This window comes from Herpailurus yagouaroundi, unplaced genomic scaffold, assembly GCF_014898765.1.
Source record: "Herpailurus yagouaroundi ecotype Mexico unplaced genomic scaffold, PumYag 139, whole genome shotgun sequence".
Taxonomy (NCBI): domain Eukaryota; kingdom Metazoa; phylum Chordata; class Mammalia; order Carnivora; family Felidae; genus Herpailurus; species Herpailurus yagouaroundi.
In genome coordinates this window covers 38,891,526-38,907,644 of record NW_024412394.1, presented here as the reverse complement: position 1 = coordinate 38,907,644, position 16,119 = coordinate 38,891,526, and the positions used below count along the sequence as shown (strand labels likewise).

General features: G+C 36.9%; 1 pseudogene; it reads right to left on the bottom strand.

Moving 5' to 3' along the window:
* Positions 1-14,214: 14,214 nt before the first annotated feature.
* Positions 14,215-15,310, bottom strand: LOC121029142 (annexin A2-like; annotated as a pseudogene).
* Between the last annotated feature and the right edge of the window lie 809 nt (positions 15,311-16,119).

Here is a 16,119-nt window from a genome sequence, read left to right as displayed (position 1 = left end):
CATGAAAAAAAATCTCTGGATATTTTTTATTGGAATTATCCTGAATTTGTAGATCAATCTGGAGTAAATGAACTTTATTAGCTAACTTCTTAAGTACCTTCCAGGTTTTCTTGCTATTTTAAAGGGAATATTTTCTATATTTACATTTAAATGGTTGTTGCTGATAGATAAAATGCTATTGACTGTCTTACAATGACTTTATATCCAATAATTTTGATGAAAACCTTTGTTAGCTTTAATAATTTGCTGCACATTTTCATGGATTTTCTATATAATTGATCACAATGAGAGCAAAAATGGCAATTTTGTTTTTTGTTTACAAGCTCTATGTTTTGTGAATGTGTTTTGGAGATTGATTTTTTTTTTAATTTTTTTTCTTAAAAAATTTTTTTAGTGTTTCCTTTTGAGAGACAGAGAGAGAGAGAGAGAGAGAGCGAGCATGAGTGAGGGTGGGGGCAGTGAAAGGGAGACACAGAAACTGAAGCAGTCTCCAGGCTCTGAGCTGTCAGCACAGAGCCCCACGCGGAGCTCGAATTCACGAGTTGTTAGATCACGACCTTAGCTGGAGTCGGCTGCCTAACCTAACTGAGCCACCCAGGTGCCCCTGAAGATTGATTTTTTGAGGGTGATAGAGATGCTTGTGTCCATTTGTATTCAATTTTGATCACTTAATTTTTTTCTAGAAAAAAGTGTCATTCTTCTAATTCTATTGTGTTTGTTCTGTTTTCTTTCTCCAACTTTTGAGATGAGCACTTAGGTCATTTATTGCTAGTCTTTATTTTCTAACATTTCACATTGTAGGCTGTACATTTCTCACTAAGTACTTCCCAATTTACAACATCCCATGAGTTTTGGGATAATAACATAGTACTTTTGTTGTAGTGCATTTTTAAACATTTCCTAAGTCTCAATTAAAATTTAGTTTCTGATCCATGAGATAGATATTTGTTTTGTTTCAAATGTATGATTTCAACTTTCCTCTTTATTTTTCTTTTTATGACAATATTATAAAATAAGTTTATATACCAGTTTTTAGGTATTTGAAACTTCTTTTATGATAATTTCACAAATGTTTTGTATGTTCTTCCAAATAATTTGTATCCTATAATTATTGGCTACAGAGCTCTACATGTGTCCATTCGGTCATGCTTCCTATTTATGTAGTACAACCTTTTCATATATTTAATAACTTCTTTGCCATCTTAATCTTTTTGCTTCTGAGAGGTATTGAAATTCCCCAATTTGAGTACTAATTTTTCTATTTCTTCTTGTAATTCTGTTTTTGCTTTATATATGTTAACTGCATGCTAATTTAGGGTTGTGATGTCCGTACATGAATTTGTCCTTATATTATATTATTAAATAACTCAGAACTGCTCTGTTTGGTGCATAGAGTCAGTTTGATTAGATATTAATGTTACTGGGCCATATTCTTGCTGTTATTTTTAGTGTTGATAGTTGTGTTTTTTACTTATTACACACAGAAGTATACCAGTAAATGTTTAAAATCAGGTTATCTGAAATGAAATCTCTGATTTGTAGCATTTGCTTATTTCCCTGGAGTAAATACTGTCAACATGGCAGAATTAAAACCACCACTGTACAGTTTGCAGTTGGGGTGAGAAGGAGTTGTGCACGGTCACTGTTGAGAGCAGGTGGGAATGTAGCTGGCTCTGTTACACCATTGACAGCACATTTATTTTGCTTTTTTTCGTTTCTTATTTGTATTATTTTTACTGTATCTATTTATTTTAGAGAGAGTGTGTGCAAGTGGGGGAAAGGGGCAGAAAGATAAATAGAGTGGGAGAGAATTTCAAACAAGCTCCATGCTCAGCACAGAGCCTGATGCAGGGTTCAATCCCACAACCCTGGGATCATGACTCAAGCCAAAATCAAGAGACGGATGCTGAACTAACTGAGCTACCCAGGCTCCCCTTGGCTGCTGCTGCCGCTGCTTCTTCTTCTTTTTTTTTTTTTTTTTTTAATTATTTGAGTATAGTGGACACACAATTTTATTTTAGCTTCAGGTATATAATATAGTGATTCAATAATTTAAATATTATGCTGTGCTCACCACAAATGTAGCTACTATCTGTCACCATAAAACTCTAATACAGTAACATTGACTATATTCCCTATGCTGTACCTTTTATTCTTGTCTTATTCATTCCATAATGAATAGGAAGCCTGTATCTCCTACTGCCCTTCACCCATTTTACCCTTCCCTCCATGGGGATCAGTTTGTTCTCTTGTTTACAGGTCTGATTCTGCTTTTTGTTTGTTTATTTATTTTTTATTAATATTCTACATATAAGTGAAATCATATGGTATATTTCTCTCTCAGTCTGACTTATTTCATTTATCTTTGCTTCTTTTTTCTTATTTCCTTTCATTTATTGGATTAAACAGATTTTCTTATTCTCTTCTTTTTCCTCTGCTGAAATGGAAGTAATATATTTTATGTTGTCAACTTAGTGATTACTCTGGAGTTTTTTAACATGCCGATTAATTTAACAAACTAATCAATATCTTTATCTTCCTTTTGAGTAATCTAAGGAATCTTAGGTTGCTCTAAGTCTGATCCCTTTTCCCCACTTCCATATCATTTCTGTCTTGGATTTTAGTTCATGCTTTTTAAACCTCTCCAAATTAGTCAAAACATCATTAATGAAGAATTATACACTGTATTTTCCAGTGCCTACTTGAGTTGTCATTATCATGTATATAGCAGCTGTTTTCAAAATGTGTCTGTGGATCCCATTGAGATCATAGAGGTATCTTGGGGGCTGCTGATGTGGGTGTGAGAGAGGCCACATAGGCAGTGTTCCATGTTTCCATCTCAAGTCTAAATGCCTGTGTCTTTTTACCTATGTGTTTTATTACTAATATTCTTTTTTTTTTAATTTAGGTATTACCATTGTAGAGAATGAAGCCATCATTCAATATCTGAATACACATAGCTGAACTTTCTGCTTTTTTAAGTTGGGACAGTTCTGCTGGTCAGGCATGGTCTCTCTAAGCAGAGCAGAATTATCAGTCTTATACAGCAAGTTTGGGAACAAGAAGTTCAGTGGTTAACATCACTGAAGTTTGGAGACAGGACTGATTTAACATCGCTGCAGATAAATGGTTATTTGGATAAGACTGTTGTCAATTGCCTAGCACTCAGAATCATGTTCATTGGAATGAGTGTCTTCCTCATGGGCTGCCTTTCAGAAGCAAAAGGATATTGCTGTTTATTTGGCTTGCATAACCATGTTTACTGAAGTGGGTTGTCATTGGTCAATTAAGCAAATTTAAAACTAATAATTTAATAAATTTTAAATTATTTACTCATCAAAAAAGTACATTTTTGATGGCTGTTACTTATTTATTAAGCAAGTTAAAAACCTGAGTTCTGATTCAACGATACTTCCATAAAAAATTTTTGAAACTAAGTTATTGCCCTATTACCATGGCAACAGAAGATAGGTCTTTTTCTGGAATGTAGGGAATTTTTTACTCCTAGTACCTTCTTTTGGTACTTTCACAGCCAACCAGAGTAAAGGCCATCATGAGTTGTTCAGATCTTTACCACTGGTGTTAATTCTCCTTGAAGTGGAGGTTTTGTGGAACTCTTTTAAGGTGAGACTTATTTGTGGAGGTGTGATTTTTGGTTTGATTATTGACCAGCATGGTTATATTCTGCTTTTGTCTTTGCACTTCTTGTTGAATCATCTATCAGGGCAGAGACTACACACAGGTACTTACATTTACAAACAACAGATACCAACAAACTGTAAGAAAAACAAAAATAACAAAAATAACTAAGACACAAAGGCACTATTGAATCGATCCATGGCGTTCCAGGCTTGATTATGAAAGCAGATCCCAGTGACTCCCTGAGTCTACTTTATTTTTTTTTTTAATTTTTTTTTCAACGTTTATTTATTTTTGGGACAGAGAGAGACAGAGCATGAATGGGGGAGGGGCAGAGAGAGAGGGAAACACAGAATCGGAAACAGGCTCCAGGCTCTGAGGCATCAGCCCAGAGCCCGACGCGGGGCTGGAACTCACAGACCGCGAGATCGTGACCTGGCTGAAGTCGGACGCTTAACCGACTGTGCCACCCAGGCGCCCCTCCCTGAGTCTACTTTAGATAGCCAACCTGACTTTCTTTTTCACTTAGACACAGACTGATTAATGTCATGCATAGTGTTAATACATATACAACAAGGTGTGTTAACAGTGACATAGATTTTCCCTGAGTAGCTAAAAGAAAACCTTATGTTATCCAATTACCTATACAAGGAATTTAAGCTTATTTTTGTGTGATATTACTTATTACAACATTTCAAATTATGCACCAAACCTTTTTGCCCGTATTGAATTACCTAACTCCTCCATGATCTGTTCCACTGGTCCTTTTTCCTCCACAAAGGATTTCATACCATTAGGCTCTTTGTAAGTCTAAAAGTCAACAGAAAGTACTGGGAAATCATCTGCTTGGAGTAGCCTAACTCCAAGGACAGGACAAAAAGACTTGGTTCTGTGTGAACATTGAAGAACCTTTATTTCTCCTCAAGGAATACAGGAACTTCATGAAAGAACAACTTCTGTGAAGTTGTAAATATATCATCTTTAGGGTTTTATTAAGTCAAAGAGTCAATTTGGCATCCTAAAAATATTCCCTTCTTCTCATGCTCTCACTATGTATTATCTATAAGAAATTCACTGCTAACAAAGTCAGTGTAACATGACTTTACATTATTTTTTCAAATTGCATGATCAGCAATAGTTTGGATGGACTATTAGAGAGGAATGGTGGTGACTGGCTATAGGAAATCTTGAACAAATTTATAAGGGAAACAGGAAAAATCACAGTGTATAACTCAAACTTGTAAGGAAAGAAATACAAGTAAAAGGATAATGAACAAAGGTGTGCAAAGGAGAGGGTAAAAATCAGCAGTCTCATGTAGTTAGAAGAATCTGCTTTTGATGGTCTTGATTGTAAGATCTGTCATTCTATAGCCATTGCTTATTCTGAAGATCTTGGGTGAGCAGTAGCCTAACTGGGGTTTTCTGAAGATCTACTCTTATTAGAACTTGATTGGTATCGCTTACCAGTTCTGTTAAGATCCTTTCTGCTATTCTAGAGGTTTCATGACAATGAAGACTGAATGTTTTTGAGCAAGGGACAAACCCTTGCAGATTGCATAAATAACTGTGCTGGTAGAATGGTCTACTTTTACTGCATAGAATAATTAGAATGTATGTTGGGGATAGGATATTCAGTATCTTTTAGCTACAATCTATGCTGTGTCTGGTTTAATAAGGGAATGTTTCAACTTTCCAGAAAATAAATATACTGTTATTTGTAAATACATATCACCCAGAGGGAAGTCCTTATATAGAATTCAGTTGAAAATGTTTAAATACTGTCTCAGAGCATGGTTCCAGTCTCTGCTTTGCCTTTATACTTTTTTCCAGAATTATGTTGGCCACAGATGAGGCTATATTTTGTTATCCTTACATATTTTATCTACCGCTATTTAATATTGTGGTCATTTTGTCCTTACTGTGATGGATCATCTCATGGAGGGTTTTGACAACTGTTCAAGTTTTATCAGATACTATCAGGAGGCCATCCTGGCTTTACTAGGTCATACCATTTAGGTCTTTCAATCTGATAGTTCCTAGTGTTTCTTTTCAGAATTTAGGACACAAATCTAGGGTATGCGTGATGGAATTTTGAACCTCTCCATGGATTTGACTTTATATTCTGTAAGAAGTTCTTACATAAGGACTTCAGTCAGGGCAGAGTGTTTAGGAGGTTGCTCTGCTAAAACATGACCTCTGTGTCTTTGTGTGTGTATGGGGGAGATGGGTCATTATTCCTATAGGACAGTGTTTTTCATTAAAGGCTTTTTTTTTGTAATTTTGTTAATGTTTATTTAGTTTTGAGACAGAGAGAGAGAGAGTGCACATGAGAGGATGGGCAGAGAGAAAGGGGGACAGGGGATCCGAAGCACACTCTATGCTGACAGCAGAGAGCCTTGAACTCACGAACCATGAGATCATGACCTGAGCTGAAGTCGGACGCTTAACTGACTGAGCCACCCAGACGCCCAAAAGCCTTTTTGTTTTGATAGCAGTTATTCATAGTGGTTAGCAGTATCTTTACCATTATATTATTTTTAGTTATTTGACATGCCTGCCATTGGGTATGTGAATGGATTTGATTTCTGGTAAAGAAATGAACCATATAAAATAGAATGGACTTATTATTGTATGTTCAACTTGACTTTCTAATTTTAAAAATAAAGCAAGCCACCACAACTAGCATAACAATAAGAAAAAAACAGCAAACCAGGATTTGGTTAGAAAATGTCCAAATGATCTGTTCTTGTCATGGAACACCTAGAATATAGATACTAATCATAAGATTTTCTTTCATTAGACAGAGTAAAAGAATTGCTGGATTGCAGGTGGTACCATTTTATTTAAAGGAAATCAAAGTATGATATTTGAAGATTTCTTTTACAAACTTAAAGGCTATAATATCTCTAAGATTAAAATGTGTCAGACTTTAAGAAACTAATAATTTAGCCCACAAAGTGTACAGAGAATGACTATAAACACCTGCAATTTATAAGGATATTATATATTATCTTTCATTGAAAATGACATCTTTGTATGCTTAAAAGAAATTGTAAAAGGTCCCCATAGTCTTCTGTTTGGCAAAAGTCTCTAGAACATAATGTAAACAATAATGATATTCTACTTATAATGAGATTCTAAACCCTCATATATATATATTATGTATAATATATATTTTATATAAAATATATTTTATATATTATATATTTTATAGAAAATATATGTGAATATATATGTGAAATATATATGTGTGTGTATATATATATATATAAAGTATATACACACACACACTGATAACTGAGAATTTTTTTCTCATTTTGCTATTTAGTTTCCTTGGGAAAAAACATATTTTCTACTATTCACCTCTCATGAAATTGTAAAGAATTGTCTATATTATGGAAAAATGTTGCATGCTGCTATAGCATTTAGCCCATATATTTGCATGAATCCTTTCTCTCCTCAGGAATATTAATAAATATACAGATCTTTCTAATGAAACCACTGTAAATCTCTGTTTTATAACTTTAGTAAATTTTATATTTTAAATTGTTAGTCTTAAGCTAAGAACATTACATATATGTAGGATAACAGTGTACATTTTAAATTTGACACATCTTGGATTTTTTTGATATGCCATATTATTTACCCTTCCAACCCCCCCAAACAAAAACAAAATAATTGACAACAACCCATAAAAATTAAACTGTTAAAGCAATTATGGGAAATAATATTATCCTTTTTTCGTTATAGAAAAATTAGAAATATTTTTGTAATTTGTGATGCAGGGAGTCTTCTACTTTATAAAGCCTATATTTTTATGAATAGTGTATGGGTAATTCTAATTCTTTCATTGCAAATATATGCTTCAGAACTCAATAGCCATGCTGACTTAATGTCAAAATGTGTTGGTAAAACAATGTCATCATATCATAAAAGATAAAAAAAATTAAATTCTCAATCATCTAGCTCAAGACTTCCAGATGTTTTGTTGTGGAATCTGTAGTGTCATGGTAAAAATATGAAGATCATGGCTATGCTTTTAGCTAGAGGTAGGGGGGATAGCAGTCCTCAGCTGCAGAGACAATTTGAAAAACACGGGCCCAAAATGTGCAAGCTTTCAGTTAAAAGGAAAATGCTGCAACTGGGGCACCTGGGTATCTCAGTTGGTTAAGCATCCAACTCAATTTTGGCTCAGGTCATGATCTTGTGGTTCACGAGTTCGAACTCCATATTGAGCCCCATGTAGAGCTCCACACTACCAGTGCGGAGCCTGCTTGGAATTCTCTGTCTCCCTTTCTCTCTGTGCCTCCCTGTCTCTATTTCTCTCTCTCTCTCTCTCTCTCTCTCTCTCTCTCTCTCTCTCTCAATAAATAAATAAACATTACAAAAGTAAAATAAAAGGAAAATGCTGCAAGGGTAAAGTAGTACTAGCAAAAGTTGCAGTGTCTGGAAATTATTGCTGAGGTATATAGAATTCATTAGAAAGTTTTAAAATTTTCAGTAGCTTATCATATGAGGGAATTGTGACAGAGGAAGGAGATAAGTTTAAAAGAAAAGAATTTTAGGTGCAGACAGAGCTAATTTATCAAAGCCAGTATCACATTTACACAGTAATATTTGTGTAATATTTATAGAACCCTGAGTTCTGTTAGAGCTCCAGACTCCTCCCTGCACCCCTCCTTAAGAAAAATTCAACAAGTGATTTAGTATCAGTGATGGGTTCCTTTACTTGAAATTGTTTCTCAGATTACTTGGCATGTTGGCTGTTGCTTGGCATAGCACAAGTTAGGTAAATTTGGATTTCAGCTCAGATATCAAGGTGAAAAAATGCCCTATAGGGCATCAATGGCTTTTTAGAGGACAGGACAAGGACAGGGGATAGCGATGCAGAGGAGCATCAGGATGAGAGAATGTAGACAGAAAAGTCACCTCAGCAAAGCACTTAGGGTCAGACCAGAATAGGATTTGTATCTTGGATTCAAGAAATATGCTTTGGGCTCTTCCCTCCTTGCTTCCTAATTGGTAAAACAAAATGGGGATAATAATTGTAGCAGCCTTATAGGGTTCTGTTGGGAAGAGAGAAGACAGAACAGTGTGAGATATCCCCTCTCTTACTGCTGTTACCCAAATGGAAGGCAGAGAGACCGAAATAGGACCTGAGGGCTTTGGAGATAAGTTTTACTCAGTGTGCAATTTTGTTTGGGTCTCACACCCAAAGGAGAAAATTGGGGAATTCTGTTTTCTAATATCAAATGCAGTGAGAAAGGATGCACAAGAGTATGGAACTGATCTGGCAAAGTTGATGGTGGACAGTCCTCCAACTCGAAGATAATCAGGAAGAGACAAGACAAGATCAAGAGTCTGTTCAAAGGAGCAAGAAAAAACTAAGTGCTTTGGTGGAACTGAAGTGCTGCCACTAAGATACTTGTACATTTCTATTTTGGAGGACTAATGAGCAAAGCTTTAGATAGGAGTTCAGGATGTGATAAACTCAATAAACTGTGTGTAGGACATCAGACTCCAGCAAACCTTAGATGCAGGCTTCTGGGTGGCCTCTGTAGTAGTGTTTCCAGGTGTCTTTGGTACATAACCCAATGCCTGCTTCCTATGACTGCCCTTCAATAAAATCTCCACCTTAATAATTCATCATGGGTATGGTATGTGTTTCTCTCAGAAAACATTTTATGTTACATATATACTCTCATAATCCTACCCTGAGATCAAAGAAATATTTGCTAAGTCGCAGATAAGAAGTGTTAAGGCACATTGCAATGCCACATTCTTCAGGGATTTGGTGTTAAGAGATGCCACAGTTCTTAATTTGTTCAGTTTAAGAAGTTGTCTTACTTAGAAAGTGATTTAAATCAATCCTCATTTTTTCTCTGTTCCACTGAAAAGTCCCCAAAGACACAAAAGGTAAACCTGCTGTATGAAAAAATTGACTGTTCAGTGTAATTCTATTTCAATAAAAACTGTATAATGTTGAGCTAAAAAAAATATTCAAGCTCACTTCCTCTGGGAAATGAGCTTGATAGTAAGAGCAAAGGATTACAGGAAATGTTTAGACTACTTTTGCAGCCAGTGGAGTCTACTGGAAGCTGGACACTGGTTTTCTGTCCTCTACATTGCTGTGAAGTCTGTGTTGTGAGAAATCATCACTTAGGAACAGTAGGAAGTTAGAGAATTGTCTAGCATCCATTTTTCAGTATGGCTACATTGCTCTCTCCTTTCTCATACACAAAAATTCTCTTGTAAAATGACAACGATTGAGGTCCATTGCAGATTTATATATATTTAATGCTATTCACCAAAACATTGTAAATAATGGCTTTACTGTAGGAATACAACATTTTAAAATGTCATATGGTTAGTGTTATGTTTGGAAAACCACTAAGGATCTGTAACCCGTTTGCTACATTTTCTTTGGGAAATGGTCTACTTCAATGACATTTTCAGCGTGGGGGCTCTATGAAGGTGCTTGGGTAAATGCTCACAAGTGCCAGAGTTCTCTTCTTTTGATTTTAGTATATGTGCTTAAGCAAGCACAAATTTCCTTGTTTTGAAAAATATCACATATGATGTAGATACAATGATTTTGTTTCTTGATACATAGTTCTTGAAGATACACAACAAAAATCACAATATGGTCAGTTAAATCATACTTGTGATAAGACAATTGAAAACTATATTACTATTTAGGAAAATTATTCTGCTTAAGAAGAGACCTGCAAAAAGCTGCCATGGGTGGGTAGGGGGAAAGGGAATCACAGAACCATTCTCTTTAATGTTTATTTATTTTTGGGACAGAGAGAGACAGAGCATGAACGGGGGAGGGGCAGAGAGAGAGGGAGACACCGAATCGGAAACAGGCTCCAGGCTCCGAGCCATCAGCCCGGAGCCCGACGCGGGGCTCGAACTCCCGGACCGCGAGATCGTGACCTGGCTGAAGTCGGACCCTTAACCGACTGCGCCACCTAGGCGCCCCAGAGCCATTCTCTTTAGATAGTTGTCCTGAAAGAAATAAATTCTTAGGATCATCTGGGAAGTTGTGGCAGAAATGAGTCTACCACATACTTGTTCTGTTCAAAAACATAAAACTTGGATTCACTGAATATTTGCTTAAAAAATAGTCACTCTTCATAAAGTTAAATGCTTTTAAAGGTATTTCCTTGTGAGCAAGGATTTTGTCTTGTGCCTTCTGGTAACCTCCCTTACATACTTATGTCTATACTTGTTATGTATGTATTTACATCCTTAGTGATTTAAGACTTTATGACACTTTTCACCATTACTCTTCTTAGCTCAGAGAGCTAAAAGTAGTGATTCTTTTCTTTCAAGGATATTTTTCCTTTAAATGTATCAACTTATTTATAATATTATGTGTGTCATAACATTGATTCTTCTAATTGAAACATTGCTTATATTGCAAAAATTAAATGAGTTCCCTTAAAGAATCCTAGAAATAAGTATTGACTTACAAATGACTGTGCAGAACAAACCTCTAGATCAATGAAAGAAATCAAAATGTAAAACTCACAGATATCACACTGGTTAGAATATACATTATATGAAAAATGAACTCCAAAGACTCCTTCGGTAGCACATACAAGGAGGGGCCTTGACAAAAGGAATGACCCAGTAGTTTCCAAAGAGATTTCAAATAAATGAAAACTCTGAGATATAATTATTTTACTCAGAAAGAAAGGAGAATAACTTCCCTTTCTGCTCCCTAGTGTCATCATAGGTAATAATAAGAAGAGAGAATAAATATATTAATATAAGCTTGTACATAAATACCCTGTTTCTTCATTCTCCATTCTCTTTCTCTCACTTCTTTTCTCTCTTAATTAAGGTTATGTTCTGGGATTAGGGAAGGTATTGACCCTTTAAAAATAAGGTGGAAGTTTCAGAGCTTCATTATTCTTTATGTACTAGAAATTTCTTAGAAATTCTTATGAATCATTTCCATAGTCTAACTATGTGGATGTATCTCTAGATTGTTTGCTGTTTAGCCATCAGGTGCCTTAGTAATCCTACAATGACTTACATGGATTGTGATATGACTGAGAAACACATTTTAGTGTAGTAATTTGTGGTTGTTCATTATAGAAGTTAAACTTTCCTTACTGATACATGTGCCTACTATGTGTGAGTCACTGATCTAGGACCTAGGGATAGAGCAGAGAAAAAATATGCCCCTCCTTTTATAAAACTTGCAGTCCGAAATAGAGTGGAAGGTAAAGAACAAACAAATATAAAACAGGCGCCAGATACAGTTAAGTGCTAGTAATAATAAAAAAAGCAGAGATAGAGGGGCACCTGGGTGGCTTAGTCCATTGAGCATCCGACTTCAGGTCAGGTGATGATCTCGCAGTTCATGAATTCAAGCCCTGTGTTGGGCTCTGTGCTGACAGCTCAGAGCCTGGAGCCTGCTTCAGATTCTGTGTCTCCCTCTCTCTCTGCCCCACCCCCACTCATGCTCTGTCTCTCTCTGTCTCTCTCTCTCAAAATAAACATTAAAAAGCACAGTTAGAGAGTGATGTTGAGAAGCAATTTTATATTTGTGCAGAGAACTGAAGAAAGTAAAGAACCAGGAATATATGTGGAAGGCAAGGGGAAGGATTCCAGCGAGAATATTAATGACAGATATGCTGGTTTGAGAGTGAGCCTAATGTGTTTGAGAAGCAGAAAAGATGCCATGTTACTGAGGGATCTTGCCCAAGAGGGAGAATAACTAGAGATAAAGCCAAAGAAGTGGTGATAGGGCCAGGTCCATTAGGGCCTTGTAGCCCATTAGATGGACTTTAGATTTTACTCTGCTTGAAACTGGAAACGATTGAAAGGTCTTCAGGGGACCAATGGCATGATTTCCCTTAGGCTTTAGGGAAATCACTCTGGTTGCTTTGTGGAAAATAGAATAAAAGGAAACAACAGTGGAATTGAAAAGTCCCACTGGGAGACACATTGCCTTATTCTGGATTTACTCTCCACCATCTTCTACCTTATTCTATGCCTGTATGGCCTCTGTGGATCACATCAAAAGGTTCTATTGACATATGGCCAGCCAATGGGGAGCATGCACAAAGAACTGAGGTAGAAGGTAAGTTCAGGATATTTCTTCCTCATTCTTACTTCTCAAGAGTGACTGCCTCCAACTGGCTGAATTCCTAAATCAAGATCAAATTCCTATCAAACATCCCTCTCAGTCCTGGAACAGCCCCCTTCAATGACCTCTTCAGATTAAGGAGTGGGATCGAGTCCTGTGTTTTCCATCTTGGGGGTAGTACTTTTCCCCCTTGTATTTCCTTACATTCTTCCATCCTCTTGGTTAATGGCTTAGACTAGGCTTGTAGTGATGGACCTATTGAGAAGTAATATTCAAGACATGTTTTGAAAGTATACTTGGCAAAATATCTGATGGATTGGATGTGGTATGTGTGAAAAAGAGGAATGAAAAATTAGAAAATAGGACAAAAGTTCGTCTCTCAGACTGTCATTCTCATTACTGCAAAAGAAGGGAATTAGGCAGCTTTTAGCATTTAGTGAGGATTTAGTTAGCATTGTTGGGGAGGAAGACCTTCCTCTGCACTATGGTCCTTCTAGCTAGCTGCACTTAAAATCAAATTGACATGAGACAGATTAACAGGAGAAAATCAAATTTAGTAGCATACATATGGGGAATTCACACAGATATAAAATTCCAAAGGAAATGAGGCAACAGGAAACTTATATGAGCTAAGGACAGGGGTAGGATCTGAGGACATAAAGGGGAGGAGGCCATTAGCAGGAAGGTGAAAAGAGATGTTTTAAAAAAACAAAGTTTGCCCTGTTATGCAAATAAGTTTCTTAGGTAAAGGGGAGTCTCTGTTAACAGCTCTATTCCTGGTACTGGCTCTCCTTACAAATGTAAATTTAGGCAGTGGAAGATCAGGAAGAGGGTTTTTCCTGCATCTGTTGGGTTTTGATTACTTTTAACTCAATATAGTGTTCATGCCAAAGTAGCCCATCCTGGGGCAGCCTGCCTTTGGTCCCTACATTGTTTGCTTGAAAGCAAACCCAGACAGATTTCACTGATTCCTTTATTTTTTCATAGCATGTAATTAACTCTTAACTGGCCAATCATAACTATTCTGGTCTAGTATTTTATTTAATGTGAACGTCAGAATATTAACACAATAACATTTTAAAATAAATGATTGTTATATACATCTTATATTTGTATGCATTTTATTGTATATTATACTTATTATATGTATACATGCACATTTTACTTTTACTTGTTTATAAGGTAAAATTCAGTTTATTCATCTGTTTATGACACAGTACACAGGAGGCAAAGTGTTTCACATCATAGATTTTGCTTCCAGCTTTTTGGCGTGTTCATTTCTTTGGCTAAAAGGAAAGACTAGGTATGAGAGGCAGGCAGTGCTCCATTAACTGAAAGAAGGATGGAGCGGGGGAAATGTCAATGTCATCCTCAGTCCCACAGAGGGACTGTTAGTCACAAACTATTTTCTAGAACTGTTTTCTGGAAATGAAGGAGCACCACCCTGGACTCTCACACCTTCGTGGGCCTTAGTCATCCCCACCACACAGGTACAGCAGGTGCTTTCTGGTAGTCACTCTTCGTGTCTTGTTGGATGCAGCAGTACAGGGACTAGCCATACTTTCTCTTGAATTCAGATCTAATTTGCAACATGTCCACATCACTGTGAGAGACCGTGATTCTAATAATCAGGACTTTCTTGTGAGTCCCCTTGCCCTTCATGGAGTCATACAGCCAGTCAGCAAAATACAGGAGCTTGTTCTGAATGTACTGGACCAGGTTCTGGAAAGCATTTCCCAGGTATCCTTGGACATCCTTCTTGATGCTCTCCAGCATGTCATAAGGGCTGCCGCTCTTGTACCTGTCAAATCCTTTCTGGAAGTGACGTTCCTGTTGGTCATGATGCTGATGCACTTGGGCACGTGAGTTCCTTTCCTCTTCACTCCAGCATCATAGAGATCTGAGCATCTTGGACAAACAGTTCATAATCAATGACAGAGCCATCCTCTGCTTTTCTACCTTTTGTGAGGGCAACCATCCAATTGTGGACTTTGCCAGATGTGTCAGAAATTATGGGGTCTCTAGATGAGTCTTGTACATTTCCTTGTAGATTTTTAATTTCCTGAAGCTCCTGGTTGGTCCTCAAGCAGATGATCTCAATGAGGGAGCCTTCATCAGTCCCCAGGCCCTTCAGGGAGGCATTCAGCTAAGAAGCATCATACTGAGCAGGTGTTTTAAATAGACCCAAAAAGTCACAGTCTCCAGGTGGCTGAACAAGGCTGACTTCAGTGCTGATGCAAATTCCTTTTTGGTCCTTCTCTTGTGGGCAAAGGCAATATCCTCCCTCCATTCATTACTGAGGTTTGTCAAAATCTTGACAATGGTGACCTCACCCACACTTTTGGTCTTGATGGCCATTTCAGTGTTCAGAGCATCATGCTCAGCATCAAAATTGGTGTATGCTTTGACCGACTCGTATGCACTTGGGGCATGGAGTGATCACCCTCCAGACTGAGCTCACAGAGAATTTTGTGAACAGTAGACATCGTGAAAGAAGTTGGGTTGGGCACATAGAGCTGTCAGTGTCCCCAGTTGTGGAGCCACATGCACATTTTTCTTTTATATGCATATTATATGCATAAAATAACATAGCACAAAAATGTATATTTAGTATATTTTATATCATATACATATAGATTATTTATATACTATTTTAGTATACAAATGTACACACACATATAGAAATGCAGAACAAATAGAAGGTCACACAAAAAATACACTATTCAGCAATGAGAAAAAATGTAGTATTTCTATATGAAACAACATGAATGTGCCTCCACATTATCGATGCTGAGTATACAGAATACATGTTGCATGATCCCATTTAAATAAAATTCAAAGTCGACAAAACTAATCTGACTTCTGTCACCACCCACTGATGAATGTTGTTCCTTTGTATGATTAAAATACAACTTATTTGGGGGTGCCTGAGTGGCTCAGTCGGTTAAGCATCTGACTTCCGCTCAGGTCATGATCTCATGGTTCGTGGGTTCAAGCCCCACATCAGGTTCTGTGCTGACAGCTCTCTCAGAACCTGGAGCCTGTTGCGGATTCTGTGTCTCCTTCTCTCTCTGCCCCTCCCCTGCTCACGCTCTGTCTCAAAAGTAAATTAATGTAAAAAAATTTTTTTTTTAAAAATACAACTTATTTGTCCATACTATTATTGATAAATGTTTGGGCTTTTCCAGTTTGGGTTATTACAGAAAAAGCTTGTATGAATGTGCTTTTGCATTTCTTATGGTGATGATGTAAGCCAGTTAACTTTCCTCAATGATTGAGCCAATTTACCCATCTATCAACAGTGCCTGAGAGTTCCAGGTGTTCCAATTCCTTGCCAATACCTTTGGAGGTCTTTCTCATTGTAGACAGCCTGG